Source organism: Ahaetulla prasina, chromosome 14 (assembly GCF_028640845.1).
Source record: "Ahaetulla prasina isolate Xishuangbanna chromosome 14, ASM2864084v1, whole genome shotgun sequence".
Classification (NCBI taxonomy): Eukaryota; Metazoa; Chordata; class Lepidosauria; order Squamata; family Colubridae; genus Ahaetulla; species Ahaetulla prasina.
The window spans coordinates 23117176-23129997 of NC_080552.1; positions in this window are offsets into that span (position 1 = coordinate 23117176).

Genomic DNA, 12822 nt, shown 5'->3' on the forward strand with positions numbered 1-12822 from the left:
CACTGCAACTACATAGCAAAAAAGCTCTAAGAGTTGTAAACCTAATTTTGTAGCTTCTTTTCCAAAACACCACACTACTAACCAGAGCATATAAAACATTTGCTAGACCAATTCTAGAATACAGCTCACCTGTTTGGAACCCTCACCACATCTCTGACATCAATACAATTGAACGTGTCCAGAAATATTTTACAAGAAGAGTTCTCCATTCCTCTGAAAACAACAAAATACCTTATCCCACCAGACTTGAAATCCTAGGCTTAGAAAACTTGGAACTCCGTCGCCTTCGACAAGACCTAAGTTTAACTCACAGAATCATCTATTGTAATGTCCTTCCTGTCAAAGACTACTTCAGCTTTAATTGCAATAATACAAGAGCAACCAATAGATTTAAACTTAATGTTAACCGCTTTAATCTAGATTGCAGAAAATATGACTTCTGTAACAGAATCATCAGTGCTTGGAATACTTTACCTGACTCTGTGGTCTCTTCCCATAATCCTAAAAGCTTTAACCAAAAACTTTCTACTATTGACCTCACCCCATTCCTAAGAGGACCATAAGGGGCGTGCATAAGCGCACAAACGTGCCTACCGTTCCTGTCCTATTGTTTTTCTTTTCTTCTTCCTATATATGTTTACATGGTTATATACTATATAATCTTTTTGTATGATGTTGTGACAAAAATAAAAAATAAAAAATAAATAAAAAAATAACTAGATCTAGGTTTCAGATGTTGGAAGCTTGCAAATTGTATTTTAAAGTTTCATCACCTTGGCAATCTATGCTTCTTCCAGAAGTCCACCAAAAATTGTGAGAACAGTATTTCCTTGTATTTATTGTGGTTTTCTTAGACTTTGGGACGCTCACTGAAACAACTGCAGTCAGCAGATATTTACAAAGATTACAGGAATAATAATGACAGAACTAGCATACGGACCTCTGTAGAGAATATCTAGATTTGCAGAAGAAACTGTAATTAATTTATGGCGCAGAGAAGGTCTTGATCCTTCTGCTATTGTGCTACAAAAATCCAACAACTGGTATCTTAAGAGGCCTAACTTATTTTTCTTCTGCAATTTAAATTAGGCAATAGGAGCCCAGATTGAATTATAGGCACTGCTTTAGCTACTTCCCAAGCTGAGAATAGACTCCACTCTCATTAGATAGAGGCTGTTTCAAGAACTGGGAGCAGAGAAACTAGGGGGGTGGTGTGGGGGGAAACAGCTCCAGACCCAGAGTTAGTTTCTTTTTTTTTTTTCAAATAATGTTTGCTTTTTTAAATAAAATCTTGCATTTCAGGCCCAGGAGCCTTGTTGTCTATCAAAAAATAGCTAAAATGAACCCGTAGGATTTTATTTTATTTTTTTTAAATTTCCAACAAAATCACTTGCTTTTTGAAAACCGGGGGTATTTTGTGTTGGGTACAGACCTGTGCTTGCCTTCTTAGCAGAAATGGCCTCCCAGGGTTCATTGAGTTGACAGGAGGGAAAATTTCAGAATCCACAGCCGAGTGTCTCCTGAGCCGCTCTGGGACCAAGGTTCGAAATTTTCTTGGCCCTTCACACCGCCTGTTCTGCATCATTGCGTTGTATCTGGGGGCAAAGTACCGATCCCTAAAAGTGACTCTGGTCTCGTGCTGGGACAACCTCATTAACCTCATGGACCGTAAGTGTAATGCTTAGCAATGCCCGTGACGAGGCCAGGAGGCTGCAGGCACAGAAGAGGCCCCTCACTCTGTCGGCTCAAATTGAATTTATTTATGTATTTATTTATTTATTTTGCCACACAGTATATATAAGCATAAGCATGAAATGACTATACAATATATAAGCATATATATGAGTACATAATAACTATATTAATTGGATATAACAAATGGGACAGGAACGGTAGGCACACTTGTGCTCTTATGCACGCCCCTTACAGACCTCTTAGGAATGGGATGGGATAGGAATGGTCAATGGTAGATAGTTTTTGGTTGAAGCTTTGGGGATTTTGGGAAGAGACCACAGAGTCAGGTAGTGTATTCAAAGCATTAACAATTCTGTTATTGAAGTCATATTTTCTGCAATCAAGATTGGAGCGGTTCACATTAAGCTTAAATCTATTGTGTGCTCGTGTATTATTGCAATTGAAGCTGAAGTAGTCTTCAACAGGAAGGACATTGCAACAGATGATTCTATGAATTAAACTCAGGTCATGTCGAAGGCGGCGTATAATTTCCAGAATGGTTTTTTAAAGGATGCTGGTGGGTTCTGAGCCTCTGAAGTATTTTGCACTGTGAAGCAGAGCAGGGATCTGGAGATCTTTTCTGCAGCAGAGCACATTGCTGGTCTTCTCCTTCTCCTCTTTCTCCTCCTCTTCTTCTTCTCCTTCTCTTCCTCCTTCTCTTCCTCCTCTTCTTCTTCTCCTTCTCTTCCTCCTTCTCCTCCTCCTCCTCTTCCTCCTCCTCCTCTCCACAAGCCCATCCTCTTCTAGCGTTAATGAGGTTACCTAGTTGGGTCATGAAATGTCTGCAAAAAATCAAGCTTGAAGAGCACCAAGGACCCCATAGTCCTTTTCCTTCTTCTCCTTCTCCTTCTCCTCCCGCTCCCCCCTCCGCCTCCCTCAGACCTTGGATGGGCTGATCTCATTCTGAGCTCTCCCGTCAGAGCCGACGGGGCCTCCCATCTCAGGATACCAGAGGCCCTCGCTATAACACTGTATTCCCCTCCACAGAATCCCTACAAAAGCGTCTGCAAACGCAGTTGAGCTTTGAGCTCATCCCATCGTGTCCTCCAAGGTCTTCTGCGGCCACCTGATCTCTCCATGAAGTGAATCCTGTTCTATCTCCTTTGCCTCTTTTTCTTGGTGGCCCTGTACTGGCTGTTCTTTTCCAGTGACACGGTGGTTCCCTCTCTCTCTGCTTTCGGCGGGTATATCTTCCTTCATGATCACCGCTTGGAGTCCTTCAGATCCGGGGGCTGGGGGGGGCTTTGCCTGCAAGGCTTTTCTCTCCCCACCAGCAAGAGCTTCTGACCTTCAGAAAGATCAGGCATGTTCCTCCTTGATGCCAAGCTCCAATAACCCCGGGGAGGGAGAGGATGGCATGAGCCAGACTTTCTGGAAGCCGATTCTTGGGGGAAAACAAAGGGTCGGGTGTTGCAGAATAAGGAATGAAAATGCAGCATGGATTCTGGTGGGCCCCAAAAGCAAACTTGCGTAATTTGATTCTCCAAAGCTAGCGTGACAATAAAGTGGAGATTGAGCACCAGAAGTTGTGGGGTTCTTTTTTTTTCTTGAAATGACCAACATGGATCACTGTTCTTTTGGAAAACATGTTCAAATCATCACAGTTTTAATTAAGGAGAGGGTGTAACATGTTAGGTCCGCTCCAAACAGTGTGACTGTTGGCTATGTTGGTGTAAGAGGAATAAAGCACGGGGGGGTTATTTAGAAAGCATCCACTGCTTAATTTTCCTTCTTGCATTTGTTTTCTGTTTTGTTTTTGTTTTTTAAAACAGAACACAACTGGATGCCACGTTTGGCCAATTTTGTGTTTGTTTCCGGAGATATTTCAATGAAAAATCTTGTTGTGTTGTTGGAACTGTTAATGGTTGGGTATGTGCACTAGCAGCTATTGTGATGCAGGGAAGAATTGTCTCCTATGCATTGGATGGATGGATGGATGGATGGAAGAAAAGGAGATATTGCATGGGTTCTGCAAAATGTTCTCATATGGATGAATTCTTGGGCCAGTATGGGATCTGTCAGATTCCGAATTGTAATCCACCCCTCTCTTGCATTCAATCGACTCCAGGTTCTTCCTTTCCAACATCAGAACATCCAACACAACAGTCCAAAATCCATGCATTTCCTGCTCCTCAGAGTTGACCAAAAAGAAAAAGAAAGCACCAAACCTCCAGGGAAGAATGCTGAGCATTAATTAAGACAGTGGCGGTGTGGATCGGGCCTTCCTCTCCCACCCCTCCCTTCTTCAACAAAGCTCTTGAGAAGCTGAGCAGTTGCCCTCAGGCCTTGTCCCATCCTGAAGCAGCTGAGCTGGCACCGGAGGGCTGAAAGGCAAATCCCCAATGGATTTGAATCACAAAGAGAACATGGACTAATTGCTTTTCAATAGAGCTGAACAAGCAGCCCTCCCTCCAGCTTCTAATGTACAAGGCATGAGAACACACCAAAAAGCATGATATCTTTGCAGTGGGATTCAGAATGTTCTCGGCCGGGCTCAGTAGGACTCTTCGCATCTTCCCAGCATGTAAAAGTCCACTCTGTGGATTTCGTGTTCAAGATCTCTCTGCACTGATTAAAGATGATGCCCCACAAGCTGAGGATGGCATGATAATGCCTGCCTCACCTCCCTTCCTTGAGTCAGGATGAGAGCCCACGTGCCTGGCTTTCAACCAAAGGGCCGAAGTCCTCATGTCCTCAGACTCAGAAAGTCCTCTCAGTTCCAAAGTGAATTGAATCCAAGAAAAGAAAAGTTTCAGAAGGAAACAGAACGTTTCATTCAACTACATATGCTAGTTTTGTGGCCGCTCAAGAAATAGTCAGGCACGGGAAGGGTTTTTGTGCCTCCCGGTGTTTGTGGGAAACGGGTCCAAATGGCTCTTTGAGTGTTTAAGGTTGCAGATCCCTGGACTAGGTCCTCATTTTACCAACCTTGGAAGGATGGAAGGCTGAATCAACCTTGAGCCCCTTCAGGATCGAACTCCAGGCTGTGGGCAGAGTTAGCCTGCAATACTTCACTTTAACTACTGCACCACCAGGATTCCTCAAATGGGGAAAGGAGTCACCAGGAAAGGCCGAACGGGCCCCCATCCCCATCCCGATTCAGCCTCAGTGCTTGGTGAGCCAAAACCAGCCTTGAACTGGGACTCAGTCAGGCTTAAACAACCAGATCCGCACATGCAGAGTTCAAGCTAACTATTTTATTATTTTCTGCCTATAATACAGGAAACTTTTCAGTCTGGCAGCCAACTCCTAGGAGTAATTAGATAAGGCTCCAAGGAACTTAATGAGGGGATGATCTTAGTCATTTTGCGATTGTGCGGTGACTCCAAGCTAACTTTGCATCAAGCCCTCCTCCTTCCTGGGCACTTCCCAACAGAATCGTTGAGCATTGGGGCCAAATTGGGATCGGTGCCTGTTCTGCCTTTCCTGGTGGCCTCCTCTCCCTACCATTGGCCCTTTCCCCCTCCCTTCTAGCTTACAGATGACGTCGTGGTCTTTTTTGGCAAAACAGGGCAGAACCCGCGTTCCTCTTGAAGTGGAGTTCCCGAATCTAAGAATACGGGGAATCAGGTCTTCTAAAGCCCTTCTGGTTGAAAGTTAGGTAGGTAGTTTTCATTGTTTGAAGCTCTTCAAAAGGTTGGGACTTGTTTGGCATTGTTGTGGCCTGCCAGTGGCCAGCAGACCTGGCAGCAGATTCGGACAGTGCGGAGGTTGGGGTGGAATGTGGGCCAGTCCTGGAGTCTGGGGAAGGCTTGAATGAGGGCTCTGAGACAGAGAGGGGGCCAAGGCCATCTGGTAGTTTTGCTGCTTCCAGAGCCTCCGGAGTCTGACATCAGCGAGGCAGAAGAACAGTGTGAGCTTGTTCCCAGTGTGCGCATGTGCAGAGCTGCCAGAAGACAGGAACAATTAAGAAAACAAGGTTGACTTGGGAGTAAGGCTTGGAGGTGATTGGCCCCTCCCATAAGACATAAAAGAAAAGCGAACGGGATATGAGCGTTTGCAGGAAGCAATTAGTTCATCTGGTCGGTAGCAGCTCTGGAAAAGCTCTGTTTGACTCTGTGCTAAGTTTGGCCTTGCCCTGCGTGTGGCAATTAGTTCTCTGGCAGCATTCCAAGGGAGATAAGGTGGGTGTTTGTAAACACTCCCCTGCAAGACTGTTTGATAAGCCTTTCGACTGGGAATGACACTAATTCACAGACGTCTGAATTAAGGAGGGACAAAGTTTGTGCTATATACTACTGTCTAAGGAAGCCTAGGTCAGAACAGGCATGGTTGCTGCACCCCCTCCACCCAAAAGAAAGCCCCCTGCCTTGTTTCTTTCCACTGTATCCTGAAAGGGATTAGGGCCGAAGGGAACACTCGTCTCGTTTAAGGCCCCTTCTGTTCTCGAACAGACGGGCTTCAAACCTCCTCTTGTTTTCCGAGTATCGTCTGCTCCCACTCTCCGATCAGAAGCCGAGGGAGACAAAGATCACCCTGTTCTCCCCTTCCTATGCCACGTCTCATTCATCCTGTGCTCTTTTTTATTTTTTTTGGCTAATCGAGTCAAATCCCCGCGGCTGCCCTGGGCTTCCAATTTCACGATGGAAGCTCTTCGGTTACGCCCTGTCCAGTGCTGACATTATCCCCCCCCCCCCCCGGGAAGCTTTGGTTTTTCCATCCCGGGGGCCACAGCTTTGATGCAATTGAACTGCTGGCCTTTACAGGGCAGAAGGACGGAAAGAAAAAGGGTTGCGGGTCTCTGGGTCCCTGACGAAGGAAGACCCTCCGTCTTCACCTCTAGCTGGGCTTGCAAGGAGAAACACCCCCCCACAGGATGTTTCTCCCAAAGAAATGAGGTTTGAAAGGAAAAGGGCATCCAGGCACCCACCTTGAAAGTGGAAAGTTTGTCAACATTTGGAGAATAGTCAAGCTATTCTCCAGAGCACCTGTGTGCAGGACAAAAAGCAATGGGTGGAAACTAATCAAGGAGAGAAGCAACTTAGAACTAAAGGGAAATTTCCTGACAGTGAGAACAATTAACCAGGGGAACAGCTTGCCTCCAGAAGTTGTGAATGCTCCAGCACTGGAGGTTTTTAAGAAGAGGTTGGATAACCCTTTGTCTGAAGTGGGGTAGGGTTTCCTGCCTGAGCAGGCGGTTGGACGAAGACCTTCCAACTCTATTAGACTATTTCTATTTCCCCTTCAAGGGGACCCCAGAGTATGGTCAGGAAAGACAAGATGGCAGCCAGAATGCAATGGAAGCTCCGTCTCTCTTTTTTTAACTGCATCCTACCTTAAAACCAGACGATGGCGTTTCAATTGCCTTAGGAGTTTTCCTGAAAACATTCCTGGATGCTTCTGGGACTAGTTCAGTGTTTCTCAAACTTGGCAACTTAAAGATTTGTGAATTTCTGGAATTGTTTAATGACCCTAACCCCTCTTGTCCAGTGGCGAAATCCAATTGTTTTTGCTACCGGTTCTGTGGGCGTGACAGGAAAAGGATAGTGCAAAATCCCCATTCCACCCCACTCCAGGGGAAGGATACTCAAAATCTCCATTCTCACCCCACTCCTGGGGGAAGGATATTGCAAAATCTCCATTCCCACCCTACTCTGGGGCCAGCCAAAGGTGGCATTTGCCGGCTCTCCGAACTGCTCAAAATTTCCGCTACCTGTTCTCCAGAACCTGCTGGATTTCACCCCTGCTCTTGTCTCACCAGCAGTGGCGTGGTGCAAAGCCAGGTCAGTTTACACATTTGTGTAAAGCAAAGAGGAAGAGAGAGACAGTGGCGGGACAAATAAGACAACTTCACACATTCGTTTGCTTCCCATTTTCTAGTTTCTTTTTGCAACATTGTGTGAAGGTCCCAACAGCCAACATTACACCCAGGAAATTGGTTTGGCTGCTCTTCTGATGTCTTTTCTTTTCTTTTACTTTCCTTTCTTTCCTCTCTTCTCTTCTCCTCTTTTTTCTTTTTCTTTTTCTTTTCTTCCCCTTTCCCCTTTCCCCTTTCTCTTCTCTTCTCTTCTCTTCTCTTCTCTTCTCTTCTCTTCTCTTCTCTTCTCTTCCCTTCCCTTCCCTTCCCTTCCCTTTCCTTTCCTTTCTTTTTTTTTTTATTTGTCACAACATTATATACAGGAACATATATTGAAAGGAAACAATAGGACAGGAACGGTAGGCCCTTTTGTGCACTTATGCAGCCCCTTTCCTTTCCAACCTGCTTGTACCCTCATGGGATAAGGGTATAATTAGACACATCCAGCTTCTCAAAGCACGTCTCAGAATCGGTTTTTATGCCTTCCATCCTTTCTTTCTTTTTCTTTTTTTTAAGCTCTTGCAGCAGTTGCTCCCTGCATTGTTGTTGGGTTGTTTTTTGTTTTTTTGTTTAGCTTTCCTTTTTCTTCCCCTCCCCGTTTAGGATCCAGCTTTGATCTCATGTCCTTGCATTTGATTGCCTTCCCTTTTCGGCCCTTGGCTTTATAACAAAGTGTTCTGGCCCCCCTGAAGAACAGTTTGTGACAGGGCCACTAATACATCCAGCGCTGAAGCAAACGCACAGCCTCTCCCTGGGTCGGTTGTCATGCCACCTTCTCCAGATGCTCCTGGCAAGAACGGAAAGGTTGGCCAAGCCGGAGAGGAACCGCAACCGGCTCTTTCTGAGCTTCCGAAGAGGCCAGGAAAGACGTCATCTCAGCTCGGAAGGTCTGAGAGCTTGACCTGATGGATTGCGCTCTGTCTCAGCCACATTCTTTGCCCTGGGAGATGCCGAGGACAGAGTTAAAAAGAACCACAAGCCTTCGCTAGAAATGCCCTTTTTATTTTTGGGCTGATTCATCCCCCACAGCCGACATCAAGGGACATTCGTCCCCGATTTTCCTACAGGGAGAGAACAATTTATAGGAAACTTGGCCAATTTCGGCCAAGTTGGGAGACGATCCTCCTGCTCAAGATGTAAAAGGCCGGTGGGGAGGAAAGCTTTCAGGTCCCCAAAGCTCCGGCAGAGCAACCTCTTCCCTTATACAGGTAGTCCTCGGCTTATGACCACCACTGAGCCCAAAATTGATGTTGTTAAGGGAGACATTCGTTAAGTGAATGTTACCACATTCTACTGTAGGAAGTTGGTACTCACTCCTCTCCTAGAAGAATGAAATATTTTAGAAAATATTAAAAAGGGCAGAAGATTATATTACCCTGGATAAGAAATGGAGAAACCTGTTTTAAAGAAAGCAGCTTCCTGCCTCCCCGCCCCACTTTGTCAATGGGTCAGAGACAGAAACTCACTCCCCCCCCGCCACCTTTGTCAATGGGCAATTAAGGCTTCAGCCAAGCTCACTCAATCCCCCCACCTTTGTCAATGGACCATCATTTGCAACACAATAGGACTCATCTAGCAACAGAAACTCACCACATGGCAAGGCTCAAGCAAGCTTGGGAGACAACATACAACCTTAGCTAAGACCCCTAGACCACCTGGGAGTTTGACAACCAATCAGGGTACATTTCTTGTACAGGAACAGGAAACACCAAGGTAGGGCCCGACAGAGAGTATAAACTCATGCACTCAGCAGCCCTTCAACCCTTCTACCCTTCTACTCTCTTCTTCTCCTTTCCTCTCTGGTTCTTCACCCAACGCCTTGAACATGTGACCACCATTAAACCATCTTTCCAAGCAGTCTCCATGTTTCCAGTGTCTTTTTCCCCACTTGGAACTGAACCCAGATGGTTATTTCTTCCAACACTACGAACTTTCCTACCGCAGTCGTTAAGCGAATCCGTTCGTTGACCTGCCCGTTAAGCGGCTTTCCCATTGACGTTGCTTGTCATAAGGTCGCAAAAGGGATCACGTGACGCTGCAGCCGTCATAAGTAAGAACCTATTATCAGGCATCTAGGTTTTGATCATATGACACCGGGATGCTGCCAATGGTCATAAGTGTGAAAAACATCATAAATCACTTTTTCCAGTGCTTTTGTAACTTTGAACAGTCACTAAACAAATGGTCGTTAAGCCGAGGACTACCTGCCTACATAAATGCAAGATCAGAACCACGTTTCAAGAGCATTTGTGGAATAAATCGAGCTGGAACCGCTTTGGCTTTTACTACCAGTTTTGGGGAAGGATACTGCAAAATCCCCATTTCCTCCTGAGCAGCTGGGAATCAGGAGGTAGAGAATAGATGGGGGTGGGACCAGTCAGAATTTTTACTACCAGTTCTCTAAACTACTCAAAATTTCCGCTACCGGTTCTCCAGAACTGGTCAGAACCTGCTGAAACTCACCTCTGGTTGTGGGTGCGCCAACCCTGGCAGTTTTTAAGAAGAGACCGGACAGCCACCTGTCTGAAATGCTATAGGGTCTCCTGCTTGAGCAGGGGGTTGGACTAGAAGACCTCTGAGGTCCCTTCCAGCTCTATTCTGATTCAACTCTCCATGCACTAGACCATCCCGGAAGACAATTCAGGAAATGCCTCCCCCCCCCACCCAGTTTCTGCCTTAAAGAGTTAAACAGAAAACCACATGGAGCCTGCAGAGAGGTAGAAGGCTTCCAGATAACCATCTCTGTTCCTATTAATCCTGATGGTTTTCATTTGGGAAGCCACAGGAAAATCTTTCCAAGGAAAGTTTCATTGTTTCAAAGGAAGGACTCTGCAAATACCCTCTTTGTCTTTTTTGTGATGAAGTGACAACTTGGGTCGTCCAGGACCCTAAAAGGGCAACTTCAGCACGTCCACCAGCTGGCTCAGAGAGAGCTGCGGGCTCTTTACCCAGAAGGGACCATAAGATTTCACCCTTGGCTAATCCAACTGAGCCCAGATCGACATATTTTCTCTGCTTCGCTTGAGCAATCTCCCTCCTTAAGAGGTGGCGTTATTCCAGCACAACCTTCTCCCCCAGGGAGAGCCAATTGGACGGGTGGCAGAGCAGAGACAAAACCTTTTCTGAATTTATTGCTTTTTGTGCAGGCATGGCTGCAGATTCCAGGGCAATCCACCCTCTAAATCTACTTGCGCAAAAAAAAAAACAACCTCTGAGTTGACTTCAACCCAGGGAGATTGTGTGTGCAACACACACAAACAAACAAGCAAAGAATCAACCATCCCATCTGGTTCCTGCAGTAAATAAACACATTTCTTTTCTCCAGTACAATTTACTAGACCAACATGGTTACAGAAGGGGAGCAGCCAGGTCTGATATTTTCGCGGGCAAATAGCATAGTTAACTTTTCCTGTCCCTCCTGGCCTTCCCACTTGTTATTATTTACAGTCCAATCAGCTGCATTCATTTTGTTTGGGGAACGGACTCTTGGTCTCGCAGGCATTCCCAGCCAGTGACTTTGGGAGGCTGGTATCTTACAGGGTTGCCTTGACTGCAAGAACCTGGTGGAAAGATACACCTTATCCCCTCTTCTGAAGGCCTTTCGGGGCACCCGTTTCCCATCAGCTTGTCTCTTACATGCTTCTCTCGCATCGTCCGATGCCCTGCGAACCACAGGCCAGGAATCTCGGTTAGGGATGCCCGTCCATAGCTCGCCTTTGCAAGCTGAATTGCAGCCCTGACGCAGAGCTTCCGCTGCACCATTGTGGTGGCCATCTTGACTTTTCTGACCGCCTGCAGGTGCCCATGCTTCAATGCAGTGGTTGCACAGAGGGCTCTCTCCTATTTCCTTGGCAAGATTGGGAAAATACTTGGCCATTGTTGACTTCCAAGCTGTGTTTTCTTCAGCTTCCCAGTCTCACTTCCAGGCCTGGGATTGTCTGGCGGAGTTTCAGGTCAGGACTAACTAAAACTGATCTTATTTACCTTCTAAGCTCAGACTAAGAAAGAGGCCGTAGCTGCCACCCGTTAAGTCACAAATATACTGAAGAGGGGAAAACAGAATGAAATAAATTGCCTTTTGATCCAGGGAGGTCCCTGCAAGATTTCGCTGAGTCTTTTCTCAAGCAAAGGATGTTTCATTCCCCATTATACCCCCAAGATACAAAGGAGCTTTTCTTGCTTTCTTTCTTGCTTTCTTTCTTTCTTTCTTTCTTTCTTTCTTTCTTTCCTTCCTTCTTTCCTTTCTTTCTTTTCTCTCTTCTTTCTTTCTCTTTCTTTCTCTCTCTTTCTTCTTTCTTTCTTTCTCTTTCTTTTCTTTCTTTCCTTCCTTCCTTCCTTCCTTTTCTCTTCCTTTCTTTCTTTCTCTTTCTTTCTCTCTCTTTCTTCTTTCTTTCTTTCTTTCTCTTTCTTTTTTCCTTCCTTCTATCCTTCCTTCCTTTTTCTTCCTTTCTTTTTTCTCTCTTTCTTCTTTCTTTTTCTTTCTCTTTCTCTTTCTCTTTTTCTTTTTCTTTCCTGTTTCCATCTCTCTCTCTTTCTCTCTCTCTGTCTAAATGTACTTATTTTTCATGTTTCTGAACCGCCCACCTCCTTCAAAGAGGGGCTCTGTTTTCCCTCCTTGCCAGGTATTTCTGAGCAGGAAGAACAACAGCAGAATTAATGGGAAAGCAAACCACAAAGGAAGACATCTGGGAAAGACATTCTGTGAATAACGCAGCTGAATTGGGGAAAGCGGAGTTATTTAGTCAGTGCTTCCCCTAAGCCAAGGGTCCCCAGGATTCTGGGGTCAACTTCTACCTATTTCTGAAGACTTCTCAGCCACCCACTCAGCTCTGCTCAGAGCAGCCTAGAAGACTCCTCTTGTGGCCCGGAGTCTCCGTGCAGAGGTATGTTTGATGATCATCAGAGAACATTGGCTGGTCAAGCTGACCTCAGAATCCAACCTGGGATTTAGCATTAAAATAAACTCAGATGGTTAGCTCTTTTCTCCAGGATCAGTCAGCTTTTTTCTCTAAGCTTAAAGAGAAGCATCTGGAGGTGCCAAGAACCAGGTTTGGGTCTTGAAGATCAAAGGCTACTCTAGGGAGATGTCAGTCAAAGGGGGACAGCCAACTCCAGGTCTTGCTAAGCTTGGTTGGACCTGCCTATTTCAAAACATGTTTTCTTCATTAACAGGTAATGATTAATTCTCTTTGGAACAGAAAGACTGCCAGGGGACAGCACGATGGCTATTCTTAAATAGCTCATCCATCATTGAACTCCGATTTTTTTTTTTATCGCTTTCTTCATCCCTT